The 27566-nt window shown below is 44.1% G+C and overlaps 1 protein-coding gene and 1 pseudogene across 1 annotated transcript in view; one reads left to right on the top strand and one right to left on the bottom strand.

Annotated features, from left to right (window-relative positions):
- Positions 1-16025, bottom strand: part of LOC139582348 (MAM and LDL-receptor class A domain-containing protein 1-like) — a 54656-nt pseudogene extending 38631 nt beyond the window's left edge.
- LOC139583845 (GTPase IMAP family member 4-like) overlaps positions 1-27566 on the top strand; it is a 796172-nt gene that overhangs the window by 307487 nt on the left and 461119 nt on the right. The window lies entirely within an intron of this gene.

Genomic DNA, 27566 nt, shown 5'->3' with positions numbered 1-27566 from the left:
CTCCAAATTTTACCTCCAAGTCTTTTTCCCACATGGCCTTTAGGCCCTTACACGTTCCATTAAATCCACCTATAAGGTGGCTATATAAGCCCTGCAGTATGTGGTAATTTGCAGAGGATTTCTATTTTAACACTTATATCAAAATGTACAGGGAATCCTACCTTAAACATACAATCTCTACATTGGAGAAGGTCTTCTTCTCCAAAAGTCTTCTTTCTGTAAATGATATTATACCTGTAAATTAATGTGTTTTCTAGATATAGACAACCAATGTTCTTTATCCCCTTTTATTTTTATTTATTTAACTAGGCATACCAATTTAATACCCAACTTTCCAGAAAAACACGTGTCCTACTATTTTTAATTTAGGTTTGTTCCATAACGAAGCAGAGCTTGTCAAGAAAGGTGAAGATCTTTCTCTCTCTATTATGAATCTGACTCCATATATTTTTAGTATGGGAAATGATTGGATTCTGCAGTCCCAGCTTTTGTTGACTCAAATAAGCTGATGCTCTGAATGGGGCATTCAGTTCTTCTTCCATGTTCACCCAATTGGCCTATTAGAGTTCTCAATAAAGAGACAACCTCTTTGTTTTTTGCTTGAATGTATTATGGTAAGCACTGCCCACCCTTCTGTCTCCCACCCTAGGAGCATCCTTTTCCAGCAGGTGTGTTTCTTGGAGCATAATCACGTATGAGTGTTTTTGTTTCAATGAAGATGATTCAATACCTTTGGTCTTTTTAAATATGAACCTAATCCGTTCACATTCCACGACAAAACTTTCATCACGTTGGTCATCATATCTGAAAGGTTGTAAATATATTATTACCAAAACGTGACGAGTGTTAGAATATTTTATTCAATCAATGCGTTTCAGATAGACACTGCTTAGCGAATCAAAGAAAGTGAACGACTGGCAGTGCCTCCCACCTAGAGCACTAAACTTCCCATCGAACAAATATGTCATAAACATATCCCTAAAAATCTCCCTCCCCACTAAACCAGGCTTTCATCCATGTGAAGTGCCACGAGGTCTTCCGAGCACTGACCTTCCAACTAGAATAGGAACGTTTTACCAAGGCCAAATATAGGCATGACCATAAACATTTTGAAATCACAGAGATGACATGTCATAGAAATGACATAGATCAACCAAAAACATTGAACATAAAGATTATACTCATAAAACATTGAACAAAAATAAACTTTCTCATGTAGAACGATACATGAACTGTGCCCATCACGCATGGCATGAACACGCCTGTTGTGGCCAATATTGACCACAGGAGGTTGTCTTTAGTAAAAATGTCTTTCACACAATCCACCGTATTTATGTGGATTTCGGGAAACCCTCTGATCCAAAGTGTGTTCGTCCAACTGTAATTTTCCTGGTTATGAAGTCGTTCTTCGAGTTTTTCGATCACAGTCTCCATTTTTTCAACATCGTCATCGACAGAAGTGGTTGTGGACCATTCTTGATATACACAGGAAACTGTTAAGTGTGAAAAACCCAGCAGCGTTGCAGTTCTTATCACAAACCGGTGTGCCTGGCAATGAAAAAAATGTATACTTATTTTATTTATTTAACAAAGTTATGCAACACTCAATTTCCCTGTGTGAAAAAGTAATTGCCCTCTTACACTCAATAACTGGTTGTGACATATTTAGCTGCAATGACAGCAACCAAATGATTCCTGTAGTTGTTGATCAGTCTCTCACATCGCTGTGGAGGAATTCTCTTGCATGCAGAACTGCGACATTTGTGGGTTTTCAAGCATGAACTGCTCATTTCAAGTCCTGCCACACCATCTCAATTGGGATTAGGTCTGGACTTTGACTAGGCCATTCCAAAAATCTAAAATTTGTTGGATGACATTGGTCCCATTATGCCTGGTGAAAACCAAACACTGCATTCCACAGTAAGAACCGTATAGCAACGGTCAAGCATGGCGGTGGTAGTGGGGTGGTGTGGGGAGGTTTTTCTGCCTCAGGACATGGACGACTTGGCTTAATAGAAGGAACCATGAATTCTTCTCTGTACCAGAGAATTCTACAGGAGAATGTTAGGCCATCCATCTGTGAGCTGAAGCACAGCTGGGTCATACAGCAAGACAATGATCCAAAACACATAATCAAGTCTACATGAAAATTGATAAAAAGCAACAAATTTGAGGTTTTGGAATGGCCTTGTCAAAGTCCAGACCTAATCCGAATTGAGATGTTATGCAGGACTTGAAATTAGCAGTATATGTATTTACCCACAAATGTCGCTGAGCTGCATCACTGGAACTAAGGGGCCCGAACCATGAAAATACATAGACAAGAACATGAGAGACAATGACTTAAAAGTGCAGTGCATTAAGTATGAATGCATTTAAAATGCAGGAAGGATTAATTCATGGGGAATAAGGTTGGGTAAGAACAAATACACTGTAGTTGTCCTTGGAAGAGCATCCAATTATTGCCATGCTTTGCTCACCACAAATCTCTATGAAAATTAAAGGGGAAAACATGTAACTCAGCAGGAAACCAAAGTTCCCTAATCTTTATGTTCGCCTCAACCATGAAATGGAATAAAGGGTAGTGTCCAATAAGCTTAGGTATGTGAAGCCTCAATTGTCCCCACATACACACTGCACACCACCCACCCCAGGAAATGACAGAATTGGAGTACCAGAGTTGATGGCCATTTCTGCCAACCCCAAGGACCTCAGGTAGGCAATCATAGCCTGGACAGGTAAGTATCAGAAACACCATAATTCTGTCTCAGAGGGCTGTGATGGTGTTATTGCTCCTGGTGTGTGTGTGTGTGTGTGTGTGTGTGTGTGTGTGTGTGTGTGTGTGTGTGTGTGTGTGTGTGTGTGTGTGTGTGTGTGTGTGTGTGTGTGTGTGTGTGTGTGTGTGTGTGTGTGTGTGTATATATATATATATATATGCGTGTATCCCAGCTAGCACATAACGTTCTGAGAACCATATGTTTCTTAGAGCTTGGTGAGAGCGTGGTTCTTCTATGGTTATTTAGCATAAAACCTTCCCACTACTTTCTGTTGCTTGGCTTAGGAATGTTCTCAGCACATTTAAGGAACTTGACAAAACACCCTATTTTCTTGGTATTTAATTACTTTAACAGAACATTTCCTAAAATGTCGAACATGGGTACATTTAACTTAATTTCTGGCAATGTTGTAGAATCGTTCTCCAAATGGTTTGACATTGGGAATGTTCTCAAGTTTTTCAGAGAACAATAAGAAACAACTTTCTTCTGTGGGTCACTCCAGCCTTCGCTTTGTCTCCCCTTCCTGTCCAGCTCAGGCGTTCGGCATCGCCGGTCTTCTAGCTGCTGCCGAACCTACTGCTGGCAAACGCCCTTCACTCATCAACCCCGGACTTGTCTTGTCATCATTACACTCACCTGGTTCCAATCCCCACTCTGTATTCGTCTTTGTCGGTCATTGTAAATGTTACTTGTTTTCCTGAGAGGAATCTCTCCTACTATTTCCTGAGTACTTTATATTTTGCACTTGGGGTTCGCCCTGTTCCTTTTTGTTTATGAAGATCTATTTTGAGCACAACAGCGTCTGGGTTTCGTCCCGCTTTGATCTATGGCGCTTAAATGAGCTCAGTAGTTCTAAACCTGCGACTGCCTCCTGCCTAGTCCTCTTTACACCAGCGACGGTGGGAATGTCAGTACTTCAGAATAACGTTTCCTGCAGGTTTGAAGTCATGTTCTCAAATTGTAAAAAGACCATTTAAGAAACAACGTTCTTCTGTGGGAATTTCCATACTTCCACAGGACATTCCAAGCAAGTTCCCACGTGGGAACGTTCTCAAAAATGATGTGACTTAAGCCATGCTCTCAGAACGTTTTGGTTCTCTTTTATGTCAGTTCTTGGCAATATTCTGGGAATGTAAAAAAAAAAATGGAGTTGTACACAACATCAATAAACTCTAAATTCTGTTCTCAGATTATGAAGAAAACGTTCCTTAAAAAACACAATGTTAGTAACATTCAGAGAACACTCTAAGAATGTTATTTAAAAACATATACATTCCGTTCTCAGCATCAACAAAACTATTTATATGTTGGCTGGCCACACCTGATCTTAATGTGTGCTTCTTTAATTTGAAAATGGGGTCTGTTTGAATAGACTAAAATGAACAGCTTTGTATGCATAAAAACATGGCATGCTGGCTCCATCCTGGTGTCGCAGTGGACTAATTCCATGGATAGAGAGAAAAGCATAGGTCCAAATCTCACTGATGCTGTGTCACAATAAAAAAGTGTTCACATGATTAATAATGGCTCAGGAAAGTCATTTTCATGAGTCCCATCTGTGCTTGGAGTAATAAAGAAAAGTTTATCCAAAATAAGCTTGCAGTGTTAAATGTCTTATTGAAACATTCAGTAAAGGTTTTAAGGAAGTTATAAAAATAAAAAAACTCAAAATAACCTAGAATTTCCCTCAGAGCTTTCATAAAACCCACCTAGAAAACTTTCAAGGAACCAGAGTTAAATGTTCTCAGAACCTCCATGCAACCTAAAAATAAACGTTCCCAGAATAGGGAAACTGTTCACTTCTGTTCCCTGAATGTTTAATAAACGTTCTGATTTACCAGTCAGGAAACGTGTGGCTTCGTTCCCACAACCAATGTGTGTGTGTGTGTGTGTGTGTGTGTGTGTGTGTACTGTATGTGCGTGCCTTCATGACTATGCATGTGCTTGTGACTCACAGGGGGTGGTCATTGACTGGCTGGTGGTTCTGCTCTCCGAGGTGTATGGTGTTGCCAGTGGAATGAATGGAGAAGGACAGAGGGAGCGGGAAAGACCCTCTCCCAGCCACATTATGTCGCCCCCCTCAATCACACACCTCCTTCACTGGGGGGCACACAGAGAACACAGGAAGTGAGAGAGAGGAAGAAAAGACACCATTAGACAAAATCAATGGTCTTTGAAAATTCAGATCAAAAACATTTCTGATTCAAGACAATTCTAGTGGTCTCGGTCTTCTCTGTGGATGAAGAGAGTGCACAGAAAGAGAGTGAGGGAAAAGACTCCAATAATACATTGCTGGTTAAATAACAGCCCAAGCAGTTTTGCCTTTGCGCTCACAATTAAAGCAGTTACATGGGCAGACAAGACCTGATCCTAGATGAGCACTTGATAGATACGGCTCCAGATCTGAGAGAACGAGTTTACTACCCACCACAGTGCTGTTCATCCGACCCATCGGAGCAGTCATGTCTGAAGTCACACACCCTGCTCTCGTCCCCACACTCCCTGTGCGCCCCACACACAAACTCCCCCCTCTGGACAGATTTGGGGCTGTACTGTAGGGGCTTCTGTCGGGAGGAAGGCAAGTCCCCTGAAACAAGCAAATTAATAACACACAACTAGGGTTGCAAAATTACAGGGACATTCAATAATTTCCCTGGGTTTCCAGAAATCTTGGTTGGAGGATTCTGTATTTCCTGCTTCCTTCCTGATTCCAGGATCCTCCAACCTCGATTTGGGGAAAACCAGGGTATTTATTGAACGTTCCCGGAATTCTGCAACTCTACATACAACACATCTAACAAACTGTAACTCAACCTAGAGTGGGACACAGCTATACTGTACATGCTCGTGGTAAGGTATAACTACAAAGGGTCATTTTCCAGGAGAAAACTTGTGTGCTTGCTCCAGCTGCAAGCTAGTCAGCTGCAAGGACAGGTCATCAATGGCGATGTCTCCATTGAAGTCGTCACCGACTGTGCCCTCCACCAGAATCTGCCAAAACAGAGAACAAGGTCAGGTGTGTGGGAAAAGAAGAGTGCTCTGTGTGTTTTCCATTTCAATTCAGTGTGTTATTTGGCTGAATCCCAAAATGGCATCCTATTCCCTACATAGTGTGCACTACTTTTGACCAGGGCCCATAGAATAATGTAATTTGAGACACAGCCATATGTCTCTTTCAGCCACACAGGTAGACATCTTATCATAGTTCTAACCTCAGCAGGTTAAGCCTATAGCCTGGTAACATTCGCTCTGCCAGGAAAGCAGCAAACAATTTACCCCACAACATCGTTGTAGATTGTCGATTCAGCATAACAGCAAAACAAGGAGAGAACCAGAGTCTAAACTACTGGATATTGCTTTGAAAACGTGTTTGAGGAGGCATTTTCCAATCCTCAGCAAGCCAAGTACGACTGTGGGAAACAATTAAATTAACTGGTAGCTAGCAAGCAAGCTCAATTCTCTCAGCTCTGTTCTATGAGAATTCCAAATTCTGAGTTACAATGCAGCTTGTAGTGGGCTGATAGCGCAGAGAAAGTGTGCGTCCACGCATTTGCAGAGAGCACGCAGTCTGTGAGCCTATCCATCTCCTCCATCCAGACAAGGTTGTTTTCTGCTCCTCCTCTAGCTCACCTCAGGCCTGAGCTAATTAATCTGGGCTGTTAATTGGATGGGAGCTGGAAGAACCTGCAGTCCATGGTGTTAACTAGGAGCTGATTGGACAGAGGAGAGATACGCATGGTCTAGGGCAGGATGTGACAACCCCTGGCGACAGCATATTAGCTAGTGACTTAATCAGGTCCTCATTGTTTCAATGTAATTTAAGCTCAAAGGAAGGAAGTCTTCTGAACTAACTTTACAGCACGCAGGGCAATCCGTGATTTTTGTTTGGGAGCAAAAAGGCTAACGTACCGATCTCACTGTGGAATGTTTTCTGTTGAGTCTCAGAGCAAGAATGGGCGACTCTTTGGAGGAAGAAGTGTGATTTCATAGCAGAAACACCACTGACATGAACATTGTCAACATGAACCAACCATCCCTCACAAAGGCTTATTCACCAGACGACAACATCAATGAACCATCACATATGACGTAATCATGATCCTCTCTGGCACCCCTGCTGAAAAGAAACAGCATAGGTTGGTCACGCTTGTCACCAGCCTTTGCTGTGCTTTGGACACTGGTGACCATGGTATGCTGGTGACCAGCTTATACTGGTATGCTGGTGATGCTGGTATGCTGCAGCGTACCACCATATGCTGGTCACCAGCAAAACCAGCATCAAAATTGCTTAATTATTTAAGACAATACATTGCATGTAGTCAGGTCAATAATTATTGACACTTGATAAATATGAGAAAAAAATACTATATATATAAAAAAAATTAAGTACTGAGCTATATTGCATCCTCAAAGTAATTGGATAATTATTTTATTTCATACTAATACAATTGCTCAGAGAAAGACATTTTGTTTAACAAGTTATAAAACAAATCTAAAAAAGATAGGAGTCAAAATCATTGGCCAGCTCTTGCGAGTGTAACAACACTGAGCCTTGTTCTAAAATGATTCATGATATTGGAGAACATGTTGGGAGGGATCTTAGACCATTCCTTCATACAGAACCTTCCCAGATCCTTGACATCCTTCATCCGCTCTTATGGACTGCCCTCCTCATTTCAAACCACAAACCACAGGTTTTCAATGGGGTTCAAGTCTGGAGACTGAGACTCTTATGGACTGCCATTTTCATTTCAAACCAAATGTTTTCAATGGGGTTAAAGTCTGGAGTCTGAGACTTTTATGGAATTGTAATGGTTTTCTTCCTGGGATGAAGGAGAGGACCAAAACGCAGCGCGGCTAGTGTTCAACATAATTTAATAAAGAATATGTGAACACTACAAACAACAAAACAATAAATGTGAAAACCGAAAACAGTCCTATCTGGTGCAGAACACAAAGACAGAAGACAACCACCCACAATCCCCAACACAAAACAAGCCACCTATATATGATTCTCGATCAGGGACAACGATTGACAGCTGCCTCTGATTGAGAACCATATTAGGCTGAACACAGAAACAGACAAACTAGACACACAACATAGAATGCCCACCCAGCTCACGTCCTGACCAACACTAAAACAAGCAACACACATAAGAACTATGGTCAGGACGTGACAGTACCCCCCTCCAGAGGTGCGGACTCCGAACGCACCCCTAAACCTCAAGGGGAGGGTCTGGGTGGGCATCTGTCCGCGGTGGCGCCTCCGGCGCAGGACGAGGACACCACTCCACCATTGACTTTGTCCCCCTCCTTAGCGTCCTTTGAGTGGCGACCCTCGCCCCCGACCTTGACCTAGGAATCCTCACCAAGGTCCCCACATAATTGATGAGACAGCTCAGGACAGAGAGGTAGCTCAGGACAGAGGGGCAGCTCAGGACAGAGGGTCAGCTCAGGACAGAGGGGCAGCTCCGGACTGAAGGGCAGCTCCGGACTGAAGGGCAGCTCCGGACTGAGGGGCAGCTCCGGACTGAGGGGCAGCTCCGGGCTGAGGGGCAGCTCCGGGCTGAGGGGCAGCTGAGGGGCAGCTCCGGGCTGGAGGGCAGCTCATGACTTGCGGGCAGCTCATGACTGGCGGGCAGCTCATGACTGGAAGGCAGCTCATGACTGGAGGGCAGCTCATGACTGGAAGGCAGCTCATGACTGGAGGGCAGCTCATGACTGGAAGGCAGCTCATGACTGGAGGGCAGCTCATGACTGGAAGGCAGCTCATGACTGGAGGGCAGCTCATGACTGGAGGGCAGCTCATGACTGGAAGGCAGCTCATGAATGGAGGGCAGCTCATGACTGGAGGGCAGCTCATGACTGGAGGGCAGCTCATGACTGGAGGACAGCTCCTGACTGGCTGGCGACTGACGGACGGACGGCTCTAGCGGCTCGGGACAGACGGGCGGCTCTGACGGCTCGGGACAGACGGGCGGCTCTGACTGCTCGGGACAGACGGGCGGCTCTGACGGCTCGGGACAGACGGGCGGCTCAGACGGCGCTGGGCAGGCAGGCAGTGCAGACGGCGCTGGGCAGGCAGGCAGTGCAGGCAGCGTTGGACAGACGGCCGACTCTGACCTGCTGAGGCGCACAGTAGGCCTGGTGCGTGGTACCGGCACTGGAGGTACTGGGTTGGAGACACGAGCCTTAAGGCTTGTGCGGGGAGAAGGAACAGGGCACACTGAATTCTCAAAGCGCACTATAGGCCTGGTGCGTGGTACCGGCACTGGTGGTACCGGGCTGAGGGCACGCACCTCAGGGCGAGTGCGGGGAGAAGGAACAGTGCGTACAGGGCTCTGGAGACGCACTGGAAGCCTGGTGCGTGGTGTAGGCACTGGTGGTAATGGGCTGGAGACACGCACCACAGGGCTAGTGCGTGGAGCAGGAACAGGGCACACTGGACTCTCGAAGCGCACTATATGCCTGGTGCGTGGTACCAGCACTGGTGGTACCGGGCTGAGGGCACGCACCTCAGGGCGAGTGCGGGGAGAAGGAACAGAAGGAACAGTGCGTACAGGGCTCCGGAGACGCATAGGAGGCTTGGTGCGTGGTGCCGGAACTGGAGGTACTGGGCTGGGGCGGGAAGGTGGCGCCGGATATACCGGACCGTGCAGGCGTACTGGCTCCCTTGAGCACCGAGCCTGCCCAACCTTACCTGGTTGAATGCTCCCCGTAGCCCGACCAGTGCGGGGAGGTGGAATAACCCGCACTGGGCTGTGTTGGCGAACCGGGGACACCATGCGTAAGGCTGGTGCCATGTACACCGGCCCGAGGAGACGTACTGGAGGCCAGATATGTTGAGCCGGCTTCATGGCACTTGGCTCAATGCTCAATCTAGCCCGGCCAGTGCGGGGAGGTGGAATAACCCGTACCGGGCTATGCACACGTACAGGAGACACCGTGGGAAGTGGGCGCAGGTTTCCTACCTGCCCTCGCCACACTACCCTTTAGCCCCCCCCCCCAAGACATTTTTGGGATTTCTTCTCGGGTTTCCGTGCTAGCCGCATACCTTCATAACGCCGGTTCCTCTCTCCGGTTGCCTCTGCTCTCCTAGCTGCCTCCAGCTGTTCCCATGGGAGGCGATCCTTTCCAGCCAGGATCTCCTCCCATGTGTAGCAACCCTTGCCGTCCAAAACGTCTTCCCATGTCCATTCCTCCTTTCTCTGCTCCTGCTGCCGCTGCTGTCGCTGCCCGTAGCCACGCTGCTTGGTCCGAGTTTGGTGGGAGGTTCTGTAATGGTTTTCTTCCTGGGATGAAGGAGAGGACCAAAACGCAGCGCGGCTAGTGTTCAACATAATTTAATAAAGAATATGTGAACACTACAAACAACAAAACAATAAATGTGAAAACCGAAAACAGTCCTATCTGGCGCAGAACACAAAGACAGAAGACAACCACCCACAATCCCCAACACAAAACAAGCCACCTATATATGATTCTCAATCAGGGACAACGATTGACAGCTGCCTCTGATTGAGAACCATATTAGGCTGAACACAGAAACAGACAAACTAGACACACAACATAGAATGCCCACCCAGCTCACGTCCTGACCAACACTAAAACAAGCAACACACATAAGAACTATGGTCAGTACGTGACAGGAATGCCCTCTTCATTTCAAACCACATGTTTTCAATGGGGTTCAAGTCTTGAGACTGACTGCAAAATGTTGATTTTTGTGGTCAATAAAAAAATGTGTGTGTATTTTTTATTAGTTTTTGGGGTTATTGTCTTGCTGGAAGATCCACTTGCAGCCAAGTGTTAGCCTCCTGGCAGAGGCAACCAGGTTTTTGGCAAAAATGTTCTACAGTAAAATATAGTGGTGGATCTTTGATGTTATGGGGCTATTTTTCTGAATGGAGGAATGGTCTAAGATCCCTCCCTCCCAACATGTTTTCCAATCTAATAAATCCTTTTAGAAAAAGGCTCAGTGTCTTTATCCTCTCAGGGGGAGGGTGCTACAGTATTGAATACATTTGACCCCTATCTTTATCAGATTTGTTTTATTACTTGTTAAACAAAATATATTTGTCTGAGCAACTGTATTGGTATAAAATAACATAATTTGCATATAAACTGTAGCTCAGTATTTGTATTATTTATTTGATACAGTATTTCCAATAATTATAGCCCTTACTTTAAGTGCCTACTTTTTCAATAATACAGTGGCTTCCTCAGGCCTGCAAGTCGGATTATGCTGTTTTGTTTAATTCCTACTGGAATCCAGTGCGGGTATCCAACAATTTGAACTTTATTCACACACAATTTACATTCAGAATGACTGCCAGAGTTAGTACAATGACTAAATGAGACTACCTCAACCATATAAACTGGAACTACCATTTCAGTAATGGGTGCAATAAATCCAACTAACAGATTGGACTTGTTTAGAAACATTTATGTTATTTATCTTTCTGTAGCGTACAATACATGTATTGATTAATTAATCAATCAATCAGTGTACATGCAAAAACACTGATATTAAAACAAACAATTCAAAAAAATCTAACTGCAATAGAGCATGCTGGGAAATATGATAATGATGGGTGTGGTTTTGCTAGCTAAACAGACCAGTTTGACCAGCTAGAGACCATGCTGGACCAGCAGACCAGCACTGACCAGCATAGACCAGCATGGACCACCATGAACCAGCTTGACCAGCAGTTTTTTTCAGCAGGGACTGATTTGACGAGTGTTGAATGAGTTACCTGCAAAACTCTCCCTGGTTTTCACGAAATCCTGGTTGGAGGATTCCCAAGTTTCCTGCTTATTCTCTCCTGATTCCAGGAAACTCTCAAAATTCCAAGGTTTTCTAGAAATCCTAGAACCTTTGCAACCCTAGATACCTGGAAGGACTTGGCGCTGTTGAGGTAGAGGGTCTTCCTGTGCCACAAGTTGCCTTGGTCACCGTAGTGCACCCACAGCATGTGACCGCTGCCAGGGGCAATGGTCTTCATGTATACGGCCAGGCGGAACACGAGACCAAAACATGTGGTAGTAGAAACAGAACACACAGGGGTGCTGGGGGCCGGATTCCACCTCTGCAAACGTAATTTGCCTGATGACTCAAGAGGGGAGAAGAGGAATAGACATCTAGGAAATGGTGCTACTGTTCTTCAAGACAAACATAAAGTGGCTTACAATGAGATGGGATAGATTTTCAAAACCAGAGGCAGAGGATAACTTTACAACACAGCATAAAAACCTGAAAATACCTGAGCTGAGAGAAATGGACAGAGGGAAGGACAGGAAAGAGGAAGGACACATCATATAAAATAAACGTACAAAATGGCCTGACCTCCACAAGAAGTTGACTATCCAGACAAAAAAAAACTTGACAATACCGAAAGGAGGAAGAGCAAATAAAGTTTGGGAGCAGGTGAAATATTGTATTGTTTTTAATACCAGGCAGGAGAGATGTTGATATCCTCTCTATTATTCAGATGGCTGAGAAAGCGTTTTTTCTCTCCAGCCGCCACTGCTCTCTGTGGCTCTGTACCAGCCAGGGCTTTTTCTGAAGAAGTGATTTAATCTGTGAGTAATATTATTTTCAAACTGACAGCGTCGAGCCGACTCCCACACAGCATCTTATCAGGCTATCACACCTCTGTGCTTATTCCATTAGATCGCTCGGTGGGGGTGGAGGATACAACTGCCGTTTTCAGACCACAGTATTACTTCGTTTTGGTTCGACGTGTTACATGCGGCTTGCCGACACTGACGCTGTTAGCAAGTCACATGTAACACCCTGGACCAGAGCCAAGTCTTACTGTGCTTTTTGGAGTGTTGTGTTGTGTTGACAGCGGTCCCTCCTTCCTACCCTGGCTGCTGTTGGTGGAATAGTCCAGAGGAGGGATCTGGCCCTGGTGGCCCAGTGGTACAATCGAAGCCATCACCCTGGGCAAAGTCATACTCATGCCAGTGGCAGGAGTCGCCCTCAAAGTCACAGAGGGAAGCTGGGTGAATGTAGTAAGTGTAAGTATATTTAACGCTTTCATGTGTTATCCTCTTGGATTTATTTGTAAAATAAATTAAACTGTACTAACTTTTTACCCCAAAATAAATAAAATCAACAAGACAATGGATTTATTTGCCCCTAGCAGAGGGGGAGTCAATTCCAACTACGTTCCAGTCAATGCACTGATTGATTTGCTTTCCTACAGTGAAATTCAATAAGAATGGAACTGTACCCCATCTCTGGCCTCTAGACTTCATCTGACTATTTCCTACCGTAGACTACATTGGACAATGAAGGATGCTCTTACATAAAACGTCAAACACCTGAAGGATCACATGTGATCGATTGAACTGATATAGCCGACAACTGTAGCAAAAATAATAATAATCATTGAAACTGCAAAAAGCCTGAAGGTGTAGGATAGCACCTTGGACACGCCAAAGGGGGTTTATGGGATTTAGAGTGTGGTGTGTTTGTTACTTGGAAACAGGGTTGGCAACAGCTGACTTCATCCTCCCTGCCAGGACAATGTGGGGTGAAGTCACACACCTTGCCCTCATCAATGCACTCCCCACTGGCACAGGCGAAGGAGGGGGGGGGGGGGCGGGGTACAGAGGGGCTGGGGATGGGGACACACTGCTCTCTGGGGCTGGGAATGAAAACAGATAAAGATCAGAGGAAGGAATACACACATCACAACACATGACAATGCTATTACCGGTAGTAGAAGCAACAGCTAGTCATGTGCACTAGGGACAGTGTACCGGAGGCCCTTCAGTGCTTCAGTAGCTCAGACAGAGCTCTGTGTTATGAGTTGTACCACATGCAGACGCTTACACAAAAGTCATACATCTTATTACATGCATTTTTCATTAAGTTCCACTCGTGGGAACTCACTGTGCACTAATGCGCTCCTCTTGAATCCATTTTCATCATCCGTAAGAGTAAGTACACTATGTTGTTATGTCAAAGACGATTTGGATTGGACCGTGAATTGATGAGAACCAATGATAGCGACTAGTTATTTCGATTGGATTATCACCTCGGCCACACCAGAGTCGAGACAAAGCTATCGCCGCTAATTAATAAGCCGTAGACTCCATCTCTTAATTGGACAGAAAGGCAATTCTGTCTTTTATATGAGAATCATCGGAAACACGATGAATCAAAATAGTCACATTTTCTTTTTTGTATTTTTCACCCCTTTTTTCTCCCCAATTTCATGGTATCCAATTGGTAGTAGTTACAGTCTTACAGTCATCGCTGCAACTCTCGTACGGACACGGGAGAGGCGAAGGTCGAGAGCCATGAGTCCTCCGAAACACAACCCAACCTAGCCTCACTGCCTCTTGACACAATGCCCATCCAACCCGGAAGCCAGCCGCACCAATGTATCGGGGGAAACACTTGTGGCGAAATCCTGCACGGAGCCTTCACGTGCGCTGCCACTTTAAGAGCACATCAGCAGTAAGGAAGGAGGAAGTAAAGGGTGGCGCGACAGTTTGATTGTGTGTGCTATTCTTCAGAAGTTTTGTTTGTTTTCAGCGTCTGTAGTTTATAAAGTATTTAACTCAATCATCGGTGTGATCGCTCTAGGTCGTGGTTGTTTTAGTTTGGCCGGTTATGGATCGCATGGATTAGTAGCAACATTGTTGCGAAGCTTTAACATACAAACCAACAAACCATCCGACAGTCACCAGCACGCCTGAAGACCACAGCTAAGATCTCTTGTTCTCTTTCTCTCTTTCTCTTCCCTCTATCGTTCCAGTGCTTTACCCTGCAACAGACTTTCTATTTTTCTTCCCATTGAAGTTCATCCCATTGAAGTTCATTAGAGCTGGACTATTATTGCCCTGCCAGAAGTATTTGGGTGGACATTTTAGTTAAAAGGGAGGTTGCTTGCAAGTTGTGTATTGTTATTTGAACTGTATTGAGGTGGGGTGTACTAATGACATGTGGCCGAGAAGATTGTGGACATTTTTAAGGCCGTTGTTGTGTCTATGAACACCCCCCACATTCATACCCTCTGCACTCCTCCACTGGAAGATAATACAGATTTTTAAATCCTCTGTTGATGACTGGGGTCTTTCTTGTATGAAGTTGCTGTTAAATTGCTCTGCCATTATTATTATTATTATAATTATTATTGTTTGAGGTATTATTGGTGGGGTTACCCCTGTGCTGTGATGTGGGTTTTATAGGGTGTGTATTCTCTTTTCTCTCCACTGGCTATCTGGGAAACAGGCTACACTCTAGGCAGTCTCTTCTGCTGATGTGTGTGGGTCTGGTAGTGGTACTCTCTCTATTCTACTCTTTTCCTTTCGGCATGGATAATACCTGCCTGGCGCCCGAACAAAATCTTTCTTTACCCCTCTCTAATAAATACCGCTACACACTGTACACCTGGGACCGTGTCAGCGTGCACTGCAACCAGCCCGCCACAGGAGTCGCAAGTGCACGATGAGACAAGGATATCCCTGCCGGCCAAACCCTCCCTAACCCGGACGACACTGGGCCAATTGTACGCCACCCCATGTGCCTCCTGGTCGCGGCCAGCTGCGACAGAGCCTGGGCTTGAACCCAGAAACTCTAGCGACACAGCCAGCACTGCGATGCAGTGCCTTAGACCACTGCGCCACTCGGGAGGCTCCAATAGTCATATTTTCTGATGGGATCTGGCAGAATATTGAAAAACAAATCTGTAAATGTCTCAATGGGTCAGTCGGGAGCAGGTAGCTTAGTGGTTACAGCATTGGGCCAATAACTGAAAGGTTGCTAGTTCGAATACCCAAGGTGACAAGGTGAAAAATCTGTCAATGTGCCCTTTGCAAGGCACTTAACCCTAATTTGCTCCAGGGGTGCTGTACTACTATGGCTGACCCTGTAAAACAACACATTTCACTGCACCTATCCATTGTATGTGACAAAACATATATATTAAAATCAACCTGACTAACTCTTTAGTCAAATCATATATCATAGTTTACCTGTTTGCTTATGGTTTTGCCTACACCTAGCGACCTGTTTTTTAAATTATATGAGCAAAAAGTATTCAATTTTACTTGGAATGGCAAGCAAGACAAAATTAAAAGGGCCTATTTATAAAATAAATATGAATTCGGAGGGCAGAAATTATTCAATATTAAAGCATTAGACCTCTCACTAAAGGCATCAGTCATACAAAAGTTATACCTAAATCCGAACTGGTTCTCTAGCAAATTAGTAAGAATGTCTCACCCCATGTTCAAGAATGGCCTTTTTCCCTTCATACAGTTTACAAACGCTCACTTTCGGTTATTTGAAAACGAAATCATCTACAAAATATAATTCTTTTTTTAAACAAGCCATAGAAAATTGGTTGAAATTTCAGTTTAATCCACCAGAAAATAATACAACAAATATTGTGGTCAAACTCAAATATATTAATTGATTAAAAAAAGGTATCATCTTTCTAAATGATATCATAAATAGGACTGGTGGAGTTATGTCACACATGCAGCTAACACAAAGATATGGAAATGTCTGGTCTACCCAAAATTACAACCAACTAATTGCAGCCTTACCGTAAAATTGGAAGAGGCAAGTGGAAGGGGAAAAAAGTAAGGAGCTTGTCTGTCGGCCCTGCATTAAAGACCAAAATTGGTTAAAGAAAATGGTGATAATGATAAATAAAAATATATACCAGTTTCATTTAAGGACCAAAAAATTGGGAAGAGATTGTCGATGTACCAATTCTATGGCACAAGGTTTATGAATTGACACGCAGAACAACACCAGATTCCAAATTTAGATTTTTGCAATTAAAATTATTATACAAAATTCTTGCAACCAATAGAATGTTATATACAGTGGGGCAAAAAAGTATTTAGTCAGCCACCAATTGTGCAAGTTCTCCCACTTAAAAAGATGAGAGAGGCCTGTAATTTTCATCATAGGTACACTTCAACTATGACAGACAAAATGAGAAACAAAATCCAGAAAATCACATTGTAGGATTTTTTGTAGGATTTTTAATGAATTTATTTGCAAATTATGGTGGAAAATAAGTATTTGGTCAATAACAAAAGTTTATCTCAATACTTTGTTATATACCCTTTGTTGGCAATGACAGAGGTCAAACGTTTTCTGTAAGTCTTCACAATGTTTTCCACACACTGTTGCTGGTATTTTGGCCCATTCCTCCATGCAGATCTCCTCTAGAGCAGTGATGTTTTGGGGCTGTTGCTGGGCAACACGGAAAGAAACTGAAGATCTCGTACAATGCTGTGTACTACTCCCTTCACAGAACAGTGCAAACTGGCTCTAACCAGAATAGAAAGAGGAGTGGGAGGCCCCGGTGCACAACTGAGCAAGTACATTAATGTCTAGTTTGAGAAACAGACTCCTCACAAGTCCTCAAATGGTAGCTTCATTAAATAGTACCCGCAAAACACCAGTCTCAACGTCAACAGTGAAGAGAAACACATAGAAAAAAAGGTCCCATACACTCTTAGAAATAAAGGAGCCTGGAAGAACCTTTTGGGGTTCTAAAAATTGCCACACAGGGAGAACTTTTCCAGTTCAAAAAGGTCCTATCACATGCATTCAAGAGGTCAGCAACAGTCTTATACTGGCTTCATGAAACATAGTCCTCTCATCTGACTTCACACTGAAATAAAAGTAACAATTAGATAATTGCCCATGTCAGGCTGGGTCTGTATCTATATTTAGCTTTAGCTAGCTTGTAAAGTGGCTCATTAAAGTAGCCTACCTTTTCCCTGTCTAACGGTAGCTAGCTTGAAACAACCTTATCTATGTAGCCTATAGCTTATCATATGACTTTGGCTTCAAATACTTAAATAATAAAGTTTGCTTACCTTAATAAACTGAAAAATAACATGCTTATTGTTTCGCTATTTACAGGTTCAACCACCGTCCTCTTGCGTCATAATGCTGGAATGGCTGTTTATTTTATTTTATTGAATGGCAGTTGAAATTTGATTTGACCAATTTGGTCCTAGATAATAAAAGGGGTTCTATATAAGAGTGTATGCTTTTGTTAAACACACAATTTCCTCTTGCTTCTAGCTAGCATTTAGTTTGCAAGAGGTTTGTATGAACATAGCTGTTTGCCACTCTGACCTCGGCATCTGTTGCAAGGTCTTCACTAGGTTTACAGATGATCTCGTCCAATGAACCAAAGGGTTCTATATAAAGTGCCTTCAGAAAGTTTACACACCCCTTGACTTTTTTCAAATTTTGTTGCGTTACAAAGTAGGATTAAATGCATCGATTGTCATTTTTTTGTTAACGATCTACAAAAACACTCTGTGATGTCAAAGTGGAAGAAAAATTCTAGTCAATACATATTATAATCACCTTTGGCAGAGATTACAGCTGTAAATCTTTCTGGGTATGTCTCTAAGAGCTTTGCACACCTTGTTAGTACCGTATTTGCACATCATTTAGGTTATTGTCTTGCTGAAAGGTGAAATTGTCTCCCAGTGTCTGGTGGGAAGCAGACTGAACTATGTTTTCCTCTCGGATTTTGCCTGTGCTTAGCTCTATTCCATAAAATGTTATCCTAAAAAACTCCCTAGTCCTTTTCAATGACAAGCATATCCATAACATGATACAGCCACCACAATGCTTGAAAATATAAAGAGTGGTACTCAATCATGTGTTGGATTGGATTTGCCCCAAACATAACACTTTGTATTCAGGACATGAAGTTAATTTCTTGCCACATTTTTTGGCAGTTTCACTTTAGCGCCTTATTGAAACAGGATGCATGTTGTAGAACATTAGTATTCTGTACAGGCTTCCTTATTTTCACTCTGTCAGGTAGGTTAGTATTGTGGAGTAACTACAATGTTGTTGATCCATCCTCAGTTTTCTCCCATCACAGCAATTCAATGAATTCCACGTTGACATTATGGGGTATTGTGTGTAGATCAGTGACCCAAAATCTCAATTGAATCCATTTTAAAGTCAGGCTGTAACACAACAAAATTTGGAAAAAGTCAAGGGGTCTGAATACTTTCTGAAGGTACTGTAGAACCCCAAATAACATTTTTCTTCTAAGAGTGTACACCATAGTGACTGTGAGAACTTTACTGACTATCTCCTTGATGGACTGAGTCCAGCAGTATGAGTTGTGACTGACAGAGAGATCCAGGCTGATTCCCAAATGGCACCCTATTCCTTACAAAGTGCACTACTTTTAGTAACGCACTATGCATGGAATAGGGTGCCATTTGGGACACGAACTGAAAGAGATCCAGACTGAGAAGCCAGCAGCCAGACAAGTGGGAAATGTGTGAGGCAGTCACACCCCCAGAGCCCCAGACAAAACCAATAAGCATATCACTGAATCGGGTCAGACTGATTCATTTGGAGCAGTGTGTTCCAGACAGACACCATACACACCCACCCACTCACAGTCATCCAAAATAACAAAAGACACAAGCATCCAAAGCCATTTAGACAAACACAAAAGTACACAAACATTCACTGGCATGTACATATGCAAAGTGGGTGTGTGTATACATACATTCCTGCGTGTGTGCCTTCAGATGTGTCCCTTTGGATATATTTGCATTGCACCAAGGTGATATTAATTACCAATTATTTTCAGGGGACGATTTACAATAACCTGTTACTGTCATGTTTGTGACAAAGCACTTCAATCGGAATTTATGCCGGTTGTTGGGCAATATTTCACAGCTCCAAATTTGCAGCCGAACTGGAGGTGAGATGAAAAATAAAAACCATAGCACATAAAGAAGCCACTGAGGACACATCGTTAGATATAGCAGACGTGAGAAAACAAAAGCAGGCCCACAATGAACTTGAATGCACTGCAGCCTATCTACAGAATACATTTTTTATTGGTTTTGTAATCTGTTGTTTATTCCTATTAGGCTAATTGAAACTGAGGGACGCTTCAGGGCTCTATGCTGTATACATGAATATGATCTATACTGAACAAAAATATAAACACAACATGTGAAGTGTTGGTCCCATTTTTCATGAGCTGAAATAAAAGATCCCAGGAATGTTCCATACGCACAAAACGTGTATTTCTCTCAAATGTTGTGCACAAATGTGTTTACATCCCTGTTAGTGAACATTTCACCTTTACCAAGAGAATCCATCCACCTGACAGCATCGCTGCACAACTATTTTCAGGTCTCTCCAGAGATGTTCGCTCCTGTCCGGAGTCTGGCTGGGCCACTCAAGGACATTCAGAGACTTGTCCAGAAGCCACTCCCGTGTTGTCTTGGCTGTCTGCTTAGGGTCGTTGTCCTGTTGGAAGGTGAACCTTCACCCCAGTCTGAGGTCCTGAGTGGAACAGGTTTTCATCAAGGATCTCTCTGTACTTTGCTCCCTTCATCTTTCCCTCGGTCCTGACTAGTCTCCCAGTCCCTGCCAGTGAAAAACATCCCCACAGCATGATGCTGCCACGAACATGCTTCACCGTAGGGATGGTGCCAGGTTTCCTCCAGACGTGATGCTTGGCATTCAGGCCAAAGAGTTCAATCTTGATTTGATCAGAACAGAGAATCTTGTTTCTCATGGTCTGAGAGTCCTTTAGGTGCCTTTTGGCAAACACCAAGTGGGATGTCATGTGCCTTTTACTAAGGAGTGGCTTCCGTCTGGCCACTCTACCATGATGGGCTGATTTGTGGAGTGCTGCAGAGATGGTTGTCCTTCTGGAAGGTTCTCCCATCTCCACAGAAGAACCCTGGAGCTCTGTCAGAGTGACCATCGGGTTCGTGGGTACCTCCCTGACCAAGGCCCTTCTCCCCCGATTGATCAGTTTGGCCAGCTCTAGGAAGAGTCTTGGTGGTGGAAAGAGTTCCAAACCTCTCTGCAAAGAACATCAAGTTTTCAGTTTTCACCTCCTCCTCACCACTCCCAGACAGTCCTAGCAAAAGTCTTGCTTGAGAAATTGCTCTTTATAGCGCTTTGCTAAGAAGCTTATTTGATATTGAGATAAAAACGGCTGCATTGGGCCTTTAATTAAAACATGCTGACGTGACTCAGAAGTAATGTTAAGTGCAGAGCCCATGCTCTTGCTGTAACACTTCCAGCTTTAACCATATATGCTTCTCCCCCCAGATAGTCCATGAGTCAGGAGGGTCGGTTGGGCTCACTTGTAGCCGTCAATGTCTCATTGTGATCTTTTTTAAAGTTCTATGTCCCTAGAGTTTGAAATGAGCGATAACAGTGCAGCATTGGTAGCTCTTCAGAAATAAGTGATTCAGTCAGCTTTTTGGGCACATTCTTACCACAATTCTGTGAATAATATAACATCCTTATATATCTGGCACACCTGGCTAATGTGGTTGTGTATTCTACATCATTATCAACATTTTAAGATATTTTTGGCCACACTACAATTATATTTCATACAGGTATGAATTGTCCAACAAGACCCCACTGTGTTTAGCAGCCATATTAGAAAAGGGCTTCTGTGGGGTTAATGATGGAATTCTGTGACCTGCTATAGCTGTGTGTGTGCGCAATTTGGTGTCTCTATCACCAAAGTTACAATCTAAAAATATACCTGCTCCATTACATGGAATTCTATGGCTAAGCAATTGTGCAATATGGGCGATTTTTAAACAATAGTTGTAGCTGAGGCGTTCAAAGTTGGTTATATTATATATCATTTGAAAGGTACTTTCATGACCTTTCAGAACCACTTGTCAAACAAAGTTTAACACGTAACAGGGTTCTGCTTTGAAGCCATTTATACAGGTAATTCTTATATGTACCCTAGAGGTCAAAGGTCAAAGTTCTGTTGACTTGAACTTCCCGAAAATGTGTCTGATGGATAACTGTGAATCTAAGCTTTCCAATTATATATTAAAGGGTATAAGCGAGCAATAATGAATGGGATGGAGGAAAGAGTGATAACACACAGAAATCTACCATTGCTGCACACATCACACATTTTCCAACTCTAGGGGCGCCATGCTCCAACACACCACTGTGGGTGTGTTACCGTTAATCACCAATACTGACAAATAGCGACTGTCTCTACCCCCTTCAAATCATGACAAAGGACTTTAGGGCCCAAAGGATGGTAAAATGAGAAAACCGATAGAGGAGTTATGACCTCTGTTTTATAGACACAAAGAGAAGGCACATAATCCTACTGGGTCAATTATTGAGGTTGTAAAGAGAAATATAAAGATGCTATGGTGTGCTTTGTGCCCTGGGAAATATTGCTGTGGTAAGATGAGTGGAAACGTAAAATACAAAAAAATCACAGCTATTACAGGGTGGAGGTGCAACAGAATGGCCAATACAAATCCTAAATAAAAATATGTCTTGTGGGTACAGCTTAACCTTCCATAGTCAATGCACACAGACAAATCCAAGGACTGTAGGCTACAATTCAAGATCATGTGCCAAGGAGTTGAATATCTGTGAACAATACTGAAGGAGGGCCTTGAGCCTGAGGTTATGGAAATCTTTCTCTAGAGGGTGTAAAATGACATTTGCTAAATTTATTAGGCAGTATGGATTTAAGATGGCGCAGTATTAGATGACAACTGTTTTGCAAGCTCAGACTCAACTTTGCTATTTTGTGATTCTTTTGTTGTTTATTTTTGACTCTATTTTCACAATCTATCCACTATTACTTCTTACAACTGACAAGAACTCTTGAACATCAGATCGGCAGCTACTTACCCCAATTCCGGCTTCTACTTAGACTCATCTGCCCTGGGCTTTCTTTTTAATTCCAACCCAATTTTCGGACAACCCAAGAGGAAACACCGGCATTACAGAGGCAAAAGAGGGTTGGATCTTGGTGAGATTAAGTTGATGGATTCTCCATTCACCGGGCGGACAGTACAACGGAGTCAGGGAAATCGAGAGTGCCTCTTCATCAACTCCAAGTGGTGTGCTAATTCCAGCGTGTCTTGGAAAACCTGATGGTCAAACTTCCCGAGGTAGTTTTAAGCTGTTATCGGGACTGCTGTATATAGTCCACCTCAGAACAATTAAAATAACAAGCTGGCACTTAACAAACTATACAAGGTTATAAACAAGCAGGAAAACCTACACCCAGTGGCTGCCTTTCTGCTTGGCAGTGATTTTTAATTTGGCATCACTAAGATACGTGATATCCAACTTCCATCAACACACCTCCAACGCCACTAGGGGCGATAAAGTCCTAGACCACTGCTATGCTACCCACAAGCAAGCATACAAGGCCCTCCCTAGTTCACAATTCGGCAAATCAAATCATGACTCCATACTCTTGCTTCCTGTTTACACGTGGAAGCTTAAACAGGAAGTACTCGCTCCGTTGAGAAATGGTCACCAAAATCAGAGGTTATGCTACAGGACTGCTTTGCTAGAGCTGATTGGAATATGTTTCAAGACTCTGCCGACAACATTGACAAGCTAACCACCTCCGTCACCGGTTTCATTAAAAAATGCATTGTACCCAAGGTGAGGGTTCGTTGTTTCCCCAATCAAAAGCCCTGGATTAACGCAGAGGTTGGCGCTAAACTATAGAACAGGGCTACCGCACACAGTGCTATCGTAGACAACCCTGATGCTACGGCCAAAGACAGGAATGAGTACAAGAAGGCCTGCTATGACCACCGCAGAGTCATCAAACAAGCAAAAGGACCATATAGGAATAAGGTGGAATCATAATACACCGGCGCCGACTCCCGCCGCATCTGGCAGGGGCTACAGTCCATTACGGAATACAAAGGAAGACCCAACTGTGATCTGCCCAACGATGCCTCTTTACAAGACAAACTCAATGCACTTTATACACACTTTGACAACAACAACATCGAGCCGGGTTGTGAGGGCCGTCACCGACCGAAATGATTGGGTGATCTCGCTCGCCGAGGCCGACGCGACAAGGGTCTTTAAATCAGGTCAACACCTGTAAGGCTGCGGGCCCTACAGGGCGTGTTCTCAGAGCATGCGTAGGACAACTGGCAGGCATATTCACGGTCATTTTCAACCTCTCCTTGTCTGTAATACCGTCATGTTTTAAGATGACCATAATCATTCCTGTTCCTAAGAACTCTAAGGAATCATGCCACAACGACTACCGCCCTGTAGCACTCACTTCTGTAATCATGAAGTGCTTTGAGAGGCTGGTTATGGCACACATTAACTCTTCCACCCCAGCCACCCTAGACCCACTCCAATAGATATATAGACGACGCAATCTCAATTGCTCTCCACACTGCCCTCACCCACCTAGATAAGAGGAGTACATATGTGAGAGTGCTGTTCATTGCCTACACCATTGTCCCCTACAAGCTCGTCACCAAGCTTAGGACTCTGGATCCTGGAATTCCTGAAGGGCCGACCCCAGGTGGTGAGAGTAGGCAACATCACCTACGCCACGCTGACCCTTAACATGGGCCCCACAGGGGTGTGTGCTTAGTTCCCTCCTGCACTCCCTGTTCACCAACGACTGTGTGGCTACGCACAACTTGGTAGAATGACGGCTGACGTTTTACGTGTTCCTAATCAACTGTACTATTTTGTTCATTTTTTCGTGTTTGTAACTTATTTTTTTACACTTATTTTGTACATAATGTTGCTGCTACCGTCTCTTATGACCGAAAATATCTTTGGGACATCAGAACAGCCATTACTCAACTCAAACTGGAAGAATAATCTTTCTTTAACGAGTCCGACACAAAGGATATACTGCTTTCTCGGGAACGGGCCCAAATCCCCATAATTTGCATGAAGAAAAGAGGGCGGAGGTCGGGCTGCATTCTGAGAATTCGTAGGCGAGTGAGTAAACTCCCACTGCCATCCGTTCTATTGGCCAATATGCAATCATTGGAAAATAAATGGATGACCTACGATCAAGATTATACTACCAACGGGACTTTATAAACTGTAATATCTTATGTTTCACCGAGTTGTGGCTGAATGACAACACGGATCATATAGAGCTGGCGGGATTTTCCATGCACCGGCAGGACAGAGAAGCTACATCTGGTAAGATGAGGGGCGGGGTTGTGTGTATGTTTGTTAATAAAAGCTGGTGCGCGATGTCTAATATAAAAAGAAGTCTCAAGGTATTGCTTGCCTGAGGTCGAGTACCTTATGATAAGCTGCAGACTACACTATCTACCAAGAGAGTTCTCATCTATATTATTCGTAGCCTTCTATTTACCACTGATGCTGGCACTAAGACCACACTCACCAGCTGTATAAGGCCAAAAACAAACAAGAAAATGCTCATCCAGAAGTGGCGCTCCTAGTGGGCGGGGACTTTAATGCAGGCAAACTTAAATCCATTTTATCTCATTTCTACCAGCATTTCACATGTGCAACCAGAGGAAAAAACACCTTTACTTCACACAGAGATGCATACAAAGCTCTCCCCCGCCCTCCATTTGGCAAATCTGACCATAATTCTATCCTCCTGATTCCTGCTTACAAGCAAAAACTAAAGCAGGAAGTACCAGTGACTCGCTCAACACGGAAGTGGTCAGATGACGTGGATGCTATGCTACAGGACTGTTTTGCTAGCACAGAGTGGAATATATTCCGGGATTCATCAAATGGCATTGAGGATTATACCACCTCAGTCATTGGCTTCATTAATAAGTGCATCGACGACGACGTCGTCCCCACAGTGACCGTACGTACATATCCCAACCAGAAGCCATGGATTACAGGCAGCATCCGCATCGAGCTAAAGGTTAGAACTACCGCTTTCAAGGAGCGGGACACTAATACGGATGCTTATAAGAAATCCCTCTATGCCCTCAGACGAACCATCAAACAAGCAAAGTGTCAATACAGGATTAAGATTGAATCCTACTACACTGGCTCGTCGGATGTGGCAGGGCTTGAAAACTATTACGAACTACAAAAGAAAACTAGGCCGCGAGCTGACCAGTGAGGCGGCCTAGCTAAATGCCTTTTATGCTCTCTTCGAGGCAAGCAACACTGAAGCATGCTTGAGAGCATCAGCCGTTCTGGATGACTGTGTGATAACACTCTCGGTAGCCGATGTGAGCAAGACATCGGCTACCGAGATGTCAACATTCACAAGGCTGCAGGGCCAGACGGATTACCAGGACGTGTACTCAAAGCATGCAACTGACAAGTGTCTTCACTGACATTTTGAACCTCTCCCTGACTGAGTCTGTAATACCTACATGTTTCAAGCAGACCACCATAGTCCCTGTGCCCAAGGAAGTGAAGGTAACCTGTCTAAATGATTACTGCCCCGTAGCACTCACATCGGTAGCCATGAAGTACTTTGAAAGGCAGGTCATGGCTCACATCAACAGCATCCTCCCGGATACCCTATACCCACCTAAATTCGCATACCGCCCCAACAGATCCACAGATGAAGCAATCACACTACACATTGCCCTTTCCCACCTGGACAAAAGGAACACCTATGTGAGAATGCTGTTCATTGACTACAGCTCAGCGTTCAAAACCATAGTGCCCACAAAGCTCATCACTAAGCTAATGACCCTGTGACTAAACACCTCCCTCTGCAACTGGATCCTGGACTTCCCAATGGTCTGCCCCCAGGTGGTAAGGATTGGCAACAACACGTCTGCCACGCTAATCCTCAACACGGGGGCCCCTCAGAGGTGTGTGCTATGTCCCCTCCTGTACTCCCTGTTCACCCACGACTGCGTGGCCAAACACAACTCCAACACCATCATTAAGTTTACTGACGACACAACAGTGGTAGGGCTGATCACCGACAACGATGAGACAGCCTATAGGGAGGAGGTCAGAGACCTGGCAGTGTGTTGCCAGGACAACAACCACATCACCACCGAACTATCATGGTCCAAACACACCAAGACAGTCATGAAGACGGCACGACAACATCTTGACTGAAAAGATTTGGCATGGGGTCCCCAGATCCTCAAAGTTCTACAACTACACCATCAAGAGCATCCTGACCGGTTGCATAACCGCCTGGTATGGTAACTGCTCGGCATCCTTCTGTATGGCGCTACAGAGGGTAGTGCGTACGGCCCAGTACATCACTGGGGCCACGCTTCCTGCCATCCAGGACCTATATACAAGGCAGTGTCAGAGGTAAGCCCAAAAAACTGTCAAAGACTCCAGTCACCCGAGTCATAGACTGTTCTCTCTGCTACCACGCGGCAAGTGGTACCGGAGCGCCAAGTCTAGGACCAAAAGGCTCCTTAAGAACTTCTACCCCAATCCATAAGACTGCTGAACAATTAATCAAATGGCCACTGGACTATTTACATTGACAACCCCCCCTCCCCATTTGTTTATTACACTGCTGCTACTCTCTGTTTATTATCTATGTATACACTTCACCCCTACCTACATGTACAAATTAACTCGACTAACCTGTACCCACGCACATTGACTCGGTACCGATACCCCCTGTATATAGCCTCATTATTGTTGTTATATTGTGTTACTTTTTTATTGTTTTTTACTTTAATTTATTTGGTAAGTATTTTCTTAACTCTTTCTTGACCTGCACTGTTGGTTAAGGGCTTGTAAGTAAGCATTTCACGGTAAGATCTACATATGTTGTATTCGGCGCATGTGACAAATAACATTTGATTTGATATGATTTGACTTTAACACCATCATCAAGTTCGCTGACGACACGACAGTTGTCGGCCTGATCACCCACGACGATGAGTCAGCCTACAGGGTCGAGCGGGTAGACAGCTTCAAGTTCCTTGGTGTACTAATCACGAAAGACTTAAAATGGTCCGAACACACAAGCACAGTGGCGAAGAAGGCGTGACAGTACAAGCCACTGCTAC

Source organism: Salvelinus alpinus, chromosome 8 (genome assembly GCF_045679555.1).
Source record: "Salvelinus alpinus chromosome 8, SLU_Salpinus.1, whole genome shotgun sequence".
Classification (NCBI taxonomy): Eukaryota; Metazoa; Chordata; class Actinopteri; order Salmoniformes; family Salmonidae; genus Salvelinus; species Salvelinus alpinus.
This window is presented reverse-complemented; position numbering and strand designations above follow the sequence as displayed.